Raw genomic sequence first — 15,511 nt, forward strand, 5'->3', positions numbered from 1 at the left:
CCGAAGGCCCGGCCCCACTGCGGCCCCTGTGGGCAGCTGGCTGACCGCTCCTGACACGCACACCCCAAAGCCTGGCTGAGCCTCCTCTGCCCCGCCAATAGCCCACACCCTCCCGGTGCCTCCAGGAGGCCTGTTTCCTGGATGTTCCCACAGACCTGAGATCCCATTGAGGCTGGGGACCTGGGCGTGGGACCACCAGCTTTGCATTGCCCTACCTGGGACCTCATGGGAGCGCAAGATGCTCAGGGAGGCGGGCCAAGGACGGAAGTGTGGTGTTGTTTTCACGAGGCTGGGTTCCTCTCCGAGCCTGGGGGTGGGCTCTCAGGGTCCCTATTTACATCTCACAATTTTTGTACTTACAAAAACACCCTTTCCCTTTCGGGGCCTCAGCTTGCCTATCAGTACAATGGGTCTCCAGTCCCTGAGTCAGGTGTGTTCCCTGAGGAAGCCTTTTAGGGTTTGCTTTGGGAAAAACCCAGAGACAGCACTGAGAAAATCTCCAGGGGGTTTGAACTCCCTCCTCCGTCACTCCCACCTTGCCCCGTCCTTCCTGGTCCCACCCACCAGCCCCCAGTCCCCAGGGCTCCCTTCAGGAAGCCCCCATCCTCAGGTTGATGATGACTGTGGCTTTTGTTTCTCACACTGACGAGGGTCCACGCTCCCCAGATGAGCTACGTCTGAGCTAAAAAAACAAAAGAGAAAAGGGGCTGCCCTGGAAAGGCGCCCAGGATGAGCGCTCAGACTTACCTCCCCGCAGGGGGCCTGGCCTCGGCATCCCCGCCTCCCTGGGACACGCAGCCTCACCCTCGTAGGCAGGACGGGAAGGTGAGCCCAAGCCTCACGCACTCTCAACGAGCCAGAGGAGACAGGCTTTTCCTCGGCCACGGGCATGGACCTCCGCTCACTCCCCCAGGGAAACCCGCTGCTCCTGGGCCCTGTTGGCCGCTTTCCCCGCCTCCTGCTTCCAGGCAGTGGTGGCCACGTGTGGGACCAGCCGGGCACCTCCAGCAGCACGTTCCCAGGAGAGGGGTCTCTGCTTTGTCCCGGACCGCCCCGCCTCGCCCCCAGAGTGCCCAGACCCTGCATGCAGTGGGCTGCCCTCACCTCCCCCTGGGATGTGAGCGTGGAGTTCCCACCTTCCCTGGGGTGAAGGAGATGCAGGACAGGAGGTGGAAACCTGGCGGTCACGGGCCCCCCACACGGCCTGGACAGCTGCCCGGGTCCAGGAGCTGCAAGTGGGCTTAGCAGCAAGGCCCTTTCCTCCAAGGCCTTTGCTGTGGAGGGCAGGGGGGCAAGACAGGGGCTGGGCCACGCCCTGCTTCAGTCCCCTCCCCCTGAGAGGCTGGCCTGACTCTGCCAAGTCACAGACCCCTGAGTCAAGAGGGGACCCCCAGCGGGGGGCAGAGACAGGGCTGATCCTGCAGCGCCCAGGGTGGCCTGAAGGAGATCAAGTCGCAGATTGCCGACCCTGAGCGAGCCGCGAGGAAACCGCTGGGGTGACCTGGTCATCAAGCTTCACCCGGCCCAGCCTGCAGGGTCACCGCCAGGGTCATCTCACACCCCAGGTCCCTCCAGGGGCTCCACCCAGGCGAGGTCCCAGCATCGCCCGGTTTAAGCCTCGTAGCCAGACGTTTCCCGATCGTCCTGGTGTTTATACGTAGGTCTCTGTTGTCGCAGGGGACTGGGCCTCTCGGTGGGGACAGGCCCGTTTCAGCCGGGTCTGCCCACACCATGCCCACAGCTGGGGAGTCGGCCACGGCTGGGCCCCTGGAGCTGAGCTGGGTGAGGGCCCGTCCCGACGAGCTGTGCCCTGCTGGCTCGGCCCCGGGGTCTCAGGCCTTAAGTGCACACTCAGGAGGGCAGAAGGGCCTCCCAGCGGGCCCTCGGGGCCGCTCAGAGCTGCCTGAGAGACCACAGGGACACCAGCAAAGGCGAGTTCACACCTAGCCAGCCGCACACGCGTCACCCTGGGCAGAGAGGGTGAGTCACGGCACCTGGGGAAGCCGCGGTCCCCACGCAGCACTGCCCACGCCTGTGTGGGGCTGTCTGCAAGAGCTGGCCGGCCGGGCTGGCCCCGTGAGTACCTGGGATGCAGCAGCCCACCCGCTGGCCCTCTCGGCTCACTGGGCTCAGAGAAACATTAGCCGCCCGGGGACACTGTCACCCTGAGAGCCTGACTGGTGTCACTTGCTGGGGTTCAGACCCAGGGGTGCCCCCAACGGCTCATCCTCCGCGCCGGCTGGCCGTCCTCTCCCCAGCCTCGGCTTCCTCCGCTGTAACATAAGCCTGCCTCCCGCACCCCGCTGGTGAGTGATTCCCCGCACCCTGCCCTGGGCATGCCCCGGTCGCCAGCACCCCTGCGGTGCCCGGAGCTGAGCTGGCTGCGCTCCATCCTAAGGAAACAAAACTCAGAGGAGACGGAGTGAGGAAGGGGAGGCCCCGTGGCCGCCGGGAAGGGGGGCAGCCTTGACAGACACCGCCGATTCTCTCCTGAATGATACAGGATCAGCCCCGAGAGAACACACACGCGTGCTGGAAACGAAGTCCTGTGGTGCGAAGTCTCCGACCATAAACGATCCACAAAAGTCAGGAAAGAGACCCCTCGCCCCGTCTGCTGCGGGCGGGGAGCCGGGAGCTTGCACACCCACCTTTGTAAATTTCTTCGTTTTTCTATAATGAGCCTTTATCACATTTAAAATCAGAAAGAAAGAAAAAAATAGAGTTAACAAAAGCCTGTCTGAATGCATCTGAAAGTTGACTCCTGGCGCTGCAGCGACACTGGGCCAGGTCCCGTCTCCAGCTCAGAACACCCCAGCCCACCCCCGGGGCCCCGTGCGGCTCCCCACCCCAAGACAGCCTCCTGAGCCCCGGAAGCCAGGGGTCTCATCTCCTCTCTGAGCACACCTGCCTCCCACCCTCCTCGCTGTGGGGGATCCCCCCAGCCCCCACCACCAGGCCACCCGCACCCCCCTACCCACCCCAGGCAGCCCCTCCTCCACCCACATCCAGCCGGAAGCAGCCGCGTCCAGGCTGTGCCGATAAGGATACGCTCCCACTCGCCTGATCGGCTGCGAGGTTATTTATCTGATCTGCCCACCTTGTCACCGGGCCAGGTGAGAGTAATAACACACTTACTTTCACAAGCACAGAAGGCTGCGTCTAAGTGGGCAAAATATTTGGACCACAGAGTGACAAGTGAGATCATTTCAGTGGTTTTAAAGGCTGACGCAGAAGCCACTTGGCTTTTGTTCCTGGCTGTCTGTTGCCAACACAGCTGAACGGCTGGCTTCATCCAAGACATCCTGAGCGGCCTGCCTAGGCCCCAGCACCCCACAAACGCCAGCCTCGCTCAGCGGTGCCTCCCGGGAGTCAGCGGTCAAGGGTCCAACGGGACCAGCAGCGAGGAAGGGAACAGCCGGCGGTCCAGGCCGCCTCTCCCTCCATCTGCAGGTGGCACCGTGGTGGGACACACACCCAGGTGGGCCAGACACTCAGACCAGAGAGGGGACGCGACAGGAAGCCCAGGAGAGACGCAGATGAGGGCTCAGAGAGCCTGCAGGGCTCCCGGGCTCTCTGACCGGGCGTCATGGCTCGGGGTCTGGAGGGGCCTGGATGTGGGGCCGGTTCCGGAGGGACAGGAGAGGGCAGAGCCTCCTGTTGGGGAGGTCGGGTGGGGGGGGGGCAACTGCAGGGGCTGGCGGATGGGGCTCAGCACGCTCGGCGGGGAGCGGTGATTCTGCCTCAGCAAGTCGGGGTGGCCCAGGTTTGAAAGGGCCTCCATCTCTGGGGACAGAGTGGGTGGGAGCCCGGGGAGGGGGCTCCGGGCCTGGGGGGCCGCCCTCCTGACTGTGAGCTCCTCCAGGAGCACGCTCATTCTCACACGGAGATAAACGCCACGGTGGGCCCTGTTCTGCAGGGGAGCCAGGTCAGGATGCTAGGACTTGCTTTCCATCACAGCTTCCCGGGGGCACTGCCCAACCGCAGTCCAGACTGGTCCATACATAGCTGGAGCCCAGTCCAAGGGGGAGAAGCTGATCGACCTGACTGGTGGAGCAGGTTGCACGCTCCTGCCCCGACCTACCCCAGGTCCCCTCCCCACCATTCTACCCCAGGTCCCCTCCCCCCCCAGTCTACCCCAGGTCCCCTCCCCCTCCATCCTACCCTAGGTCCCCTCCCCACCATCCTAGCCCAGCTCCCCTCTCCCCATCCTAGCCCAGGTCCCCTCCCCCCAGTCTACCCCAGGTCCCCTCCCCCCTAGCCTACCCCAGGTCCCCTCCCCCAGTCTACCCCAGGTCCCCTCCCCCCCAGTCTACCCAAGGTCCCCTCCCCCTCAGTCTAACCCAGGTCCCCTCCCTCCAGTCTACCCCAGCTCCCCTCCCCCCATCCTAGCCCAGCTCCCCTCCTCCCCATCCTAGCCCAGCTCCCCTCCCCCCCAGTCTACACCAGCTCCCCTCCCCCCGAGTCTACCCCAGGTCCCCTCCCCCCAGTCTACCCCAGGTCCCCTCCCCCCATCCTACCCCAGGTCCCCTCCCCCCAAGTCTACCCCAGGTCCCCTCCCCCCAGTCTACCCCAGCTCCCCTCCCCCCCAGTCTACCCCAGGTCCCCTCCCCCCATCCTACCCCAGGTCCCCTCCCCCCGAGTCTACCCCAGGTCCCCTCCCCCCAGTCTACCCCACCTCCCCTCCCCCCATCCTACCCCAGGTTCCCTCCCCCCGAGTCTACCCCAGGTCCCCTCCCCCCAGTCTACCCCAGGTCCCCTCCCCCCAGTCTACCCCAGGTCCCCTCCCCCCATCCTACCCCAGGTCCCCTCCCCCCGAGTCTACCCCAGGTCCCCTCCCCCCCAGTCTACCCCAGCTCCCCTCCCCCCCAGTCTATCCCAGGTCCCCTCCCCCCAGTCTACCCCAGGTCCCCTCCCCCCATCCTACCCCAGGTCCCCTCCCCCCAGTCTACCCCAGGGCCCCTCCCCCCAGTCTACCCCAGGTCCCCTTCCCCCATCCTACCCCAGGCCCCCTCCCCCCAGTCTACCCCAGGTCAGCCCAGCGCAGGGCCCCCGCTGCCCTAGTGGCAAGACAGCCCGTGGCCTCACCCTGCCGCTACCACTTTCCAGAGGACTGGCAAGTCCAGTGTGCCAGGCAGGATTCAGGAAGTCTCCAGACCACCCTGATCCCCGGGAGGTCTTCTCCCGCTCCGGCAATTTTATACTCGGGACCCTGGGGCCCAGAAGAAGGGAGGGGCTCGCCCAAGGCCGGCTCCCTGGACCCTCAGTGCTTCCAGCAGGCCCTGGAGCTGCGGGGGCTCGGCCCTGCCCCCTCCAGCAGGCCTCGGGGATCAGCCGCTCTCTGGGGTCCCTGCCGCCTGCCCTGCCTGAACGTGAGCTCTTCATCACGCCCGCAGCCCCCAGGAGAGGCTTTGTCTGGACGCCGCGTGACAGCCGGAGCTGAGCGGAGGACTAACAGGATTTCTCAGCCCTGTCACTCCGGCGATTACCCCCTTCGGCCATCTGAAGACGAATTAGTGTTGACTCCCCTCCCTCCGCCCAGACCGCCAGCCCTGAGCAGCTCCCGACTGCATCTTCCAGTCAAGCTCAGAGCTAAGCTGGATTTCAGGCCTCTCTGACCAGGCCCCGCGGGCCCAGCTCCCTAGACAGACAGACAGCTCTCTTGTGAGCCAGGCAGCCCTCCGCCCGGCTGTTGCGGGCCTGTGGGGTGGGCGGGCAGAGAGAACTGGACCTTCGAAGCCACCCGCGGTCGGATCCCTGCTATAACAGCTCACACATCCTCGGGGCCCAGCACCTGGGCTGCTCTGTCCCTGTTTCATCCCCACTGAAGTAAGGGCCCCAGAACCTTCCTAGAAGGCCCTTGAAAGAGTCCGAGATGCAGCATGCAGAGTGTCAGGCCTCATACCTGCTAAGGGTCCCTGCTGTGGCTGGACCCGTGATGCCTACAAAGGATGCTAATTAGCTGAGTCTCTTTCTAGTGGATCCTCTAACGGACACTGGGTTTGCTGGGTCCCATGAGGAAAGGTACCCACTGGAACTGCCCCCAGAGGAGCCTAGGATGTCTGTCTGGGGCGGCCAAGCAGTCCTGGGTCAGCACCTGCATGTCCAACAAGGCTGCACTGGCCTCGACTGGCCCAGGGGAACACCCTTTAGGGTGCTGGTGGTTTCACCCCTCCTACACGGAACCCGAAATGCGCGACCTTAGAGTCTCAGTCCCCTGTGTCCTCTAGGGACACTCCAGGCGGGGTGGGAAGACTTGTGGCACGTCCTGTGTGGCCTGGCAGACCTGGGCTCTGACTGTGTTCTCTGAGCCTCAGTTTCCTCCGCTGTAAAATGGGAACCAGTACTAGCACCAGCCCCACCCCCTCGGGGGGTCATGGGGTCAAAGAATGGGCGGAGCACACATACAGAGTACACAGTGAATACATTTGCTTTAAAAGTAAACAAATAAAACTTGACTGTGGGAAAAAAGAAAGGAGACTCCCAGAGACTCCCCAAATTATCCTCGTGGCTGGGGAAAGAAGCTGGTTCTTCTCCCCTAAGCAGTGTTCCCACACTTCTGAGCAACACCTCCACCATCTGGCTGGCCTGCCATCTTCGCTGCAGTCTTTTCTAGAGGAGGCGGCCCCACTGAAGCAGGGGGTCCAGCCCCACCCCTGCCAGCACTGCCGGTTGGAACGCGAGGACACAGAGCCACCGCCAGTCTGGAGAGCATGCAGCCAGTCGGGATCTGTCTTCTCTCTGGGCAGCAGGGGGACCTGGGTCGGATCTCCTGCCCCTCCTGAGATCAGCCCCATGACAGGAGCCTGGACGAGACCCCAGCACGCCTGAACCTCCTTTCCATCCTTAATGGGGCGACAGTCTCTGCCAGGATGGCAGTGAGGAGCATGGCAAGCTGGGCTATCACCATGATTATCAGGCTTTGAGCGGCGACCCGCCGCCTAGACGAGGAGCGAGACGGATTTCTACGTTCATGGAAGGAGGGACTGTTGGCAACCGCAAGGGCCAAGCATGAAGACGGAGATCCAGAGAGACGAACGGACGCCAGTATGACCTGGACCTGGAGCGTTCCCCCATGGAACGCAAGGCCGGCGGTGCCGCCGCAAGAGCAGGGATGGACAGACGGCCCCGGGCAGAGGCGGGCGGGATGGCTGGGAGAGGCAGAGCGGTGAGTCTGAGATGGGCAGGCAGCGGAGCCCTCGGGAGGGTCCAGGCGGCCCACTGCCCTTTCCACAACAGGCCAAGGAGTCTGCTGCCTCATGGACCCATTTCTGTCCTCCTGCCCAGAGATGAAATTATAGGTCTAACTCCTGGATCCATCCTGTTCTCTCCAAATATCGGGAACAAAGCTGCTGTCTAACAATGACCCCACATATCAAAGTTCATAGGATGCAACTAAAGCAGTTCTTAGAGGAATTCGTGACTTTAAATAATTATATTAGAAAAGAAGGAAGATCTAGAATCAGTGACCTAAGGTTTCCCCTTAGGATGATAAACTAAATCCAAAGTAAATAGAATGAGGGATGTAAGAAAGATAATAACAGAAAATCACAAAATAGAAATAAAGCACAGAGAAAACTGACAAAGCCAAAAACTGGGTCTTTGAAAATATCAACAAACTGACAAATCCCTGCCTAGATAATCAAGAAAAAAGAGCACAAAAATAACCAGCATTAAGAAGATCATCAGTATCAGAATGAAAAGAGAGTTGTTACTATAGATCCTACAAATATTGATAAAATAAAAGAGAATTCTGTATATGCAATTTGGTACCCAAAAATATGACAGTGTAGGTGAAATGGGCATATTTCTTAGAAAAGACAACGTATCAAAGTTGACAGAAAATCTGATCAATCCTACAGCTATTAAAGAAATTCAGTTTATCAGAAATAACCCCAAAACTCCAGGCCCAGATGGTTTCATTGATAAATTCTAGCAATTATTCAAATCTTTTGTCAAATGTTCAATAAAAATATTTTTCAAAGATTTTATAAATTATCAAAATATTAACAAATTAAATCCCATCCATCCACTTTAAAAAGGGATACTACCTCATTGAGATAATAGCTCAATCCCTAAGATTTAACTCAGAAATACATTGTTAGTTCAACATTTGAAAAACAATAGAATTCATGATATTAACAGGCTAATGGAGGAAAATCATATTATTTCAAAAGAAAATATGATTATTTCAAAAGATTCAGAAAAAGTACTTGACGAAATTCACTACTCATCCGTTATAAAAACTCTCAGTAAACTAGGTCTAGAAGGACACATCCTCAAACCAATGGAGGGAATCTGCTAAAAAACCACCTGCGGTCAACGTCATCCTCAACAGTGAAAAACTGACTTGTCTCCCCAGTATTGGGAACAAAGGTGTCTCTTGCGGCTCCTGTTCAACATGGTACTGGTGGTCCCAGACATTGCTGTAAGCCAAGATAAAAGAAAGAAAAGACAAAGTTCAGAAAAGAAGCAAAACTGTGCCTGTTTGCAGATGATATGATAATTCACGTAGGAAACTCCAAGAAATGTACAAAACAACCATAAGAACCAATAAATGAATTTAGTGAAGTCATAGAATACAAAGTCAATATAAAAAAATCTGTCATACTCACATGTTAGCAGCAAATAATGGAAAAATAAAGTCTTAAAAATTCCGCTTAGGATAGCACAAAAAATTAAAGTGCTCAGGAATAAATCTAGCAACATTTGTCCAAGATCTCTACTTTAAAAATCACAAAATAGTGCTGAGGAAAGAAAATAAAGATCTAAATAAACAGAAGGATGTACCATGTTCATGGATTGTAAGGCTGAATTGGATAAGATATGAGATATTTCCCTACGAGGAACTGACACAATCCCAGTCAAACTTTCACTGGTTTCTGGTAGACCTTGACGGCTCACCAGAGTCGGAGCACCGCGATGCTGGCGGCCTTGCCCTCCAGTGTGGGGACGGGCTGGGGGCGGGCCGGGGGCGGGCCACCCGCTGGCGGCTCCAACCCCCTCCCTGCCCCTCTCTCCCTCAGGGCAGCCTGCCAACGGGCCAGGACCCCCAGCGAGCCCCCCAGAAACAGGACCTGGTGGGAGCAGGTGCCAGGCTGCGGTCAGCAGCCCAGCTGCCCGGCTGGCCCCGTCCAGTCACTCCTGTCCTTCAGGGCCGTCCTGCCCTTGAATGGACCGGCTTGGGGCTGCAGGTGGGGCCCCACCAGGGAGCTCTCAGCTCACACTGTGCCAGGCTCTTTCCAGGCCCACCCAGGGCCTTCCGTCTGGGACTTTTCACAGCCCTGTAAGCACTAGCTTCAAAATACACCTGCCTTCCCCCTTGCCAAGAAGTTGGCGTGATGCTGACCGTTCTTTGTCTGAAGTGGACCCCGTAGCAGGGCCAGGCCCTGGCAGGGACTCAGAGGTGTGGCGCCAAGCCAAGCAGCCGCCTGCAGACACATGTTCATCCAGGAAGTGGCTGAGAACCAGAAGCAGCCAGTCCCAGGCGGCTGCTGCCGCCTCACACGCTACCCCCAACATGGAGCAGCTCGCGACATTCACTTTGTTCTGTTTCAAGACTGCGTGGGTCAGGAATCCCTTTGGGGTTCAACCGGGCAACTCTCCTGCTCCATGTGACACTGGCGGGTTCGCATGGTGGTCTTCAGCTGACAGCCAGGCTGGCCTGCATGGCTTTATTCACAAGTCTGGCTCCTCACTGCAGGACTGGAAGGCTGGGCTCAGCTGGGACTGTCGCCCAGCGCACTTTCCCAGTGGCATGCTCTCCGGATAGCTAGACTTACATGTGGCCGAGGGCTCCCAGGATGTCCTAGCAGGGCCGCGGGGCAGGAGGGCTGCAAAACGTCGTCTGACCCAGACTTGAAAGTCACGTGGCATCGTTTCCCAGGTGCTCTGTTGGTTAAGCAAGCTGTAGGGTCCAGAGTCAAGAGAAGAGGATTTGACTCCACCTCTGTGGAAAGGACTCTGTGGTTAAGAATGTTTCCTTGGTTGGCTGTGCAGTCAGCCCATGAGAATGGTGTTTTATCATCTCCATTCTCTGTCGTCATGACCACCACCAGCATCGTCTTCTTTACCATCGCCACCATCACACCACCATCATCTTCCTCTGTACCACCTTCATTCCGTCATCACTCTCCAGACCTGTGCTCACGCCCCACTAAGGCTCAGGCCGTTAGAATTCCCATGGAACAGACAGAGAAACCCAGGCACAGAGCACCTTGCCCACGCTGGCCCTAGCAGGAGGGAGTCCCCACGAAATATACACTTTTCGAGCGCCTAAAGTCATGGAGGGTGAAAAAAAGACAGCTCACCAGGATGCAAGTGGGTCTGCACCACCCCCGCCCACGTGCACTGCCTTTAAAGCCAGCGCCCCCGTCTACCCAGAGCTCTCGCCGAGGTCAGCCCACACGCCTTCACCACAGACTTGTGGGGGAAGCTCTGTCACCCCCAGACTAGAGTCAGGGCAGCCGGAGTGCAGAGAGGCCCAGTCTCTTGTTCCCAGCATTCTCTCTCTTCTGCCGCAGCTGCCTAAGCTCAGGAAATGGGCGGAAGTGGGTATGCCGAGCAGACATTGGCGGTTCTGTCTACACTAATCAAGTTAATTGGATAATTGCCACTTCATGGTGTTTGGTGTTGACACAACCTTGAACTTGGCTTTTTTACAGAAGGTTTCTTCTGAGCCTCTCTGGGAGGCCCCACTGGCTGGTGAATAAAGCCTCCTGCTCCACAGGCCAGGGGCGCGGGGGGTTTCTCTTCCAGCCGGTGGGGTCAGGGCGAGGAACCGGCAGACAAGAAAGGCTAGACGACTGTCTGAGGTCACGAAGCCAGCCGTGGATGAGGTGACAAGAGAAGCCCCCGTCTGCCCAGCGCCTCCGGCTCTGACAGCTAAATCGCCCCAAAGAGGCATGTGTTATTTCATTCTATTCCATCTGCAGGAGGGAATCAATGTTTGCTAAATGAAAAGGAAAAAGATCGGCAGGAGGAAAACGCATGTTCAGCTTTTAATAGGGTGTCACCGAGGCTGTCAGGGCCAAAGGAGACGAGCAGGCCCACCTGCCGCGGCCTCGGCTGTGCTGGGGGCGTGGTCTCCACGCCAGGAGCCGGGCGGCGGGGGAGACTGGGAAGGGACACAGGTCTCACAGCCCTCTGCCAAGCCTGCGGTGGCCGGTGGCCTTTGAGGGGGCGGCTTTATCTGGAGATCCCCGAACGGGCCGAGAGGGGGACCCGTGGGGTGAGCTGGAGGAGCCCTCTCTGCTGGGGGCGGATCTGGGAAAGACGCGGGCTTCCTGCAGAATCCACTCCCCGCGTGGGCCACGCCGCTTGGCCCAGAAGGGCCCGGAGGACTGGGACGAGGGTTCATCCGGCAGGAAGGACACCTCCCGCTCAGGACCCCACGCGCTGCGGAATCCCACACCAGACGCCTGTCAGGGCCACGCGGGTTGGCCAGGGCCTGCTTCCAGTCCTTCCTTGACTCTGGGGCTTATTTAGGGAGAAGGTGTTGAGTATCTCCTGAGCAGCGGGACCCAGCCCGGTGCTGGGGACCCGGGGTGACCAGGGCAGAGCCTGTCTGCGGGGTTCTAGCCTTGTGATAACAGGGAGAGAAGAGAGCCTTAGGCTAGGGCAGGGGAGTGGTGGGCCGGGGGTGGGGCACCACCCGGGCTGAATCTGCCCAGGGGGCTCTGGGGGCCTCCCAAGGAAGGGGTGCAATGTAAGTCTCAGAGGAAGCATGTTTCCAGCTGGAGGAGCCGGGAGAGGGGGCCGGGGAGGCCGAAGAATGGACCAGACTCCCGGGTCCCACTCCAGGGAGAGAGGGCTGAGCCGTGGGGCCGGAGGGGTCGTGCCCAGGGGCCGCCTCTGCCCTCTCTGAGCCGGGAACCCTCCACGGGGGCTCAGACGGGCATCCGTGTCAAGGCAGAGCCAGGCTCTGCACGGCAGGAAGTGGGCACAGATCGCAGGCCTCTTGAAGACAAACACAGAACCAGGTGCAGGGCGTCGGGAGCGGACCCTGCCGGTGTGACGGTCAAGCGTCCTCAGCCCCCGGCCGCTCCCCTGGCATCGACACGCCTTCAGTTCCCCCACGATTTCTCTTAAGAACCCGTTTCCTTCCATCCATCCTGTAACCCTCTCGACTGCAGTCAGCGGGCTTAGCTGACCCTGACCTCACCAGCACCCTCCGGCCACGCGCTGCTGCCCGTCTGCCTCCCGGTTCCTTCATTTTGATTCGGCGCTCGGTGGCCCGTAGGGGTTTGGGTTGCTCTTGTTTTGTGGGGTTTGGGGTTTGTCTTTTGGGGTTTTTAGGCTGCACCATGTGGCTTGCAGGATCTCAGCTTCACAGCCAGGGAACCCACGGCCCTCGGCAGTGAAGGCGCGGACTCCTAACTGCTGGGCCACCGGGGAAGTCCGTCTCCCACGGCTTTAGGTGAGCAGTGAGTGGATGTTTCCCGGGGACTTGCGGCTCTGCCAGGGTCCCCACCAGCCCTCCAGCCAATGGCCGCTCGGCTCAGGACTCAGGACCCTGAGGTGTGACCTCCTTGTCTAGAGCAGATCTCGGTGTCGTCTCGCAGAGCCACAGAGCTTACAAGAAGAGCGTTTGGAAGGAGTCAGGCGGCAGGGAGGGGGGAGGCGCGTTCTGAACCAGTCCGACGGGGACAGATAGCTGTCAGATAGACGGGCCAGAGCCGGCTGTGACCACAGCCCCCCGAGCCGCCCCAGCGATGCTGCAGGGAAAGGCATCTGGAAATCACATGCGAACAGGGCTGAGAGGCTGTCACGTGATGCGGTCTGCCCGTGCGACTTCCGTCTGTGCTGGTCCTCCTTGGTGTGCGTTTTTAAGTCGTTTCCTTGGTGACTCAGATGACAAAAAATCTGCCTGCAGCGCAGGAGACCCGGGTTCGACCCCTGGGTTGGGAAGATCCCCTGGAGAAGGAAACAGCCTCCCCACTCCAGTATTCTTGCCTGGAGGATTCCATGGACCGGGTAGCCTGGTGGGCTACAGTCCATGGTGTTGCAAAAGAGTCGGACATGACTGAGCGACTAATGAAACACTTTCTAAACAAACAAATGAAAAAGCAATTCCTTTGGGAAAGTCTGGAGAATGTAGAAAGCTAAAGGATAAGAAACAAAATTAAAACACCAATAATCCCAGCATGAAGAAATGATCATTATTAATACTATGGCTTTTTCCACTAGTCTTTTTTTTCTGTGAGTCAGTTCAGTTCAGTCGCTCAGTCATGTCCGACTCTTTGCAACCCCATGGACTGCATCACGTCAGGCCTCCCTGTCGATCACCAACTCCCAGAGTTCACTCAAACTCATGTCCATCTTGTCGGTGATGCCATCCAACCATCTCATCCTCTGTCCTCCCCTTCTCCTCCCACCTTCAGTCTTTCCCAGCATCAGGGTCTTTTCCAATGAGTCAGTTCTTCACATCAGGTGGCCAAAGTATTGGAGTTTCAGCTTCAGCATCAGTCCTTCCAATGAACACCCAGGACTGATCTCCTTCAGGATGGACTGGTTGGATCTCCTTGCAGTCCAAGGGACTCTCAAGAGTCTTCTCCAACACCACAGTTCAAAAGCTTCAATTCTTTGGTGCTCAGCTTTCTTTATAGTCCAACTCTCACATCCATACATGACTACTGGAAAAACCATAGCTTTGACTAGATGGGCCTTTGTTGGTAAAGTAATGTCTCTGCTTTTTAATATCCTGTCTAGGTTGGTCATAACTTTTCTTCCAAGGAGCAAGCGTCTTTTAATTTCATGGCTGCAGTCACCATCTGAAGTGATTTTGGAGCCCAAGAAATAAAGTCTGTCACTGTTTCCATTGTTTCCCCATCTATTTGTCATGAAGTGATGGGACCAGATGCCATGATCTTAGTTTTCTGAATGTTGAGTTTTAAGCCAACTTTTTCACTCTCCTCTTTCACTTTCTATATATATATATATATACATTAAACCTAGAGATCATACTATATTTACCATTTTGTGCTCTTGTTTTTCTATATATCATACACATTTTCCTGACTCATTCAATACTCAAGTTATCATTTATAATGTTGACATCGGGGTCTGGCAGGCAAATTTAGATTAATTTATTCAACTCTTTCTAGAATTAAGGACATCTGATGAATGTCCTCTGTACCTGTGTGCGTAGTTAAGTCGCTTCAGTCAGACTCTGTGTGCCCCCATGGACTGTAGCCCGCCAGGCTCCTCCGTCCATGGGATTCTCCAGGCAAGAAGACTGGAGTGGGTGGCCATGGCCTCCTCCAGGGGATCTTCTCAACATCTTCGGTTATTTCCAACTCCCCGCCCCCTGGAGGAACACTCACTGCCAGGCTGGGCACCTGCGACCCAGTGGCCATGCATCCAGTCCTGGCCCCTGGTCCAGCTGTGCCCACAAGGCCTGGTGAGCCCAGGGAGGGACCAGCACCCGCTTACACTACGTTCTTAGGAAATTTTCTGTGTCTTCTTGGAGTTTTAATGAAAGTCGTGTGAACACCGCCTCCTGGTCTCCTAGTCCACAGCACGGACCACCACCTCAGTGGACATGGGTTTGAGCAGCTCCCGGAGATGGTGAAGGACAGGGGAGCCTGTGTGCTGCAGTCCATAGGGTGCGATAAGCCAGATATGACTGAGCGACTGAACCCCAGCAATACTGGTGGGAACCCTGCCTCCCCTTGCGAAGAGATGGACTTTCCCAGAAGAGGGGGAGGAGCTTGCCGGCGGTCCTTTGCCCACTCTCCCCTTCAGAGGCACGTCAGTTGGGGGGCCTCTTGTTGCTGCTCTCAGGCAGAGTAATTTGAGGACTGCTTACAAACCAGAGGGTTTGCAAAGGTGAGAGAAACTGCAAGAGGCTGGCCCCAAGAGCCAGGGCTGGAAGCAGGGACTGTCCCCACCCTAGGCTTGGAGAAGCAAGGGGGACGGGTGGGGGTGGTGACCTGAACCCAGAGGCAGAGAGGGCTTGGGATGGGGGCACCTGGCGGGCACTGGCCTCCTGGAGAGAAATCGACACCCTGACCAGAATCGTTCACCCCTCTGGAGAAGGGAATGGCAACCCACTCCAGTATTCTCGCCTGGAGAATTCCATGGACAGAGGAGCCTAGAGGGCTGCAGTCCACGGGGTCACATGAGTCGGACACGGCTTAGTGACAGCCACCACCGTCTAAAGCTGGAGGAGAGGGAGGCCTGGATTCCATCAGTAAGGTCAGCCTCTGAGAATGCAGAGCCACATGGAAATAAAAGCAGGGGGCTCCCCGGGAGCAGCATTTCTCTCTTCTTTTTAATTGTTGTTGTTTCCTTGCCTTAGTCATGTCTGACTCTCTGGGACCCCACAGACAGTAGCCCACCAGGCTCCAGTGTCCATGGGATTTCCCAGGCAAGAACACTGGGGTGGGTTGCCATTTCCTCCTCTAGAGGATCTTCTGGATGCAGGGATCGAACTCACATTTGTGTCTCCTGCGTGTGCAGGTAGATTCTATACTGCCACACCACCGAGGAAGCCCTTTTCACTTTTGTTGAT

The sequence above is a fragment of the Cervus elaphus genome, chromosome 11, assembly GCF_910594005.1.
Source record: "Cervus elaphus chromosome 11, mCerEla1.1, whole genome shotgun sequence".
In the NCBI taxonomy this organism is placed as follows: domain Eukaryota; kingdom Metazoa; phylum Chordata; class Mammalia; order Artiodactyla; family Cervidae; genus Cervus; species Cervus elaphus.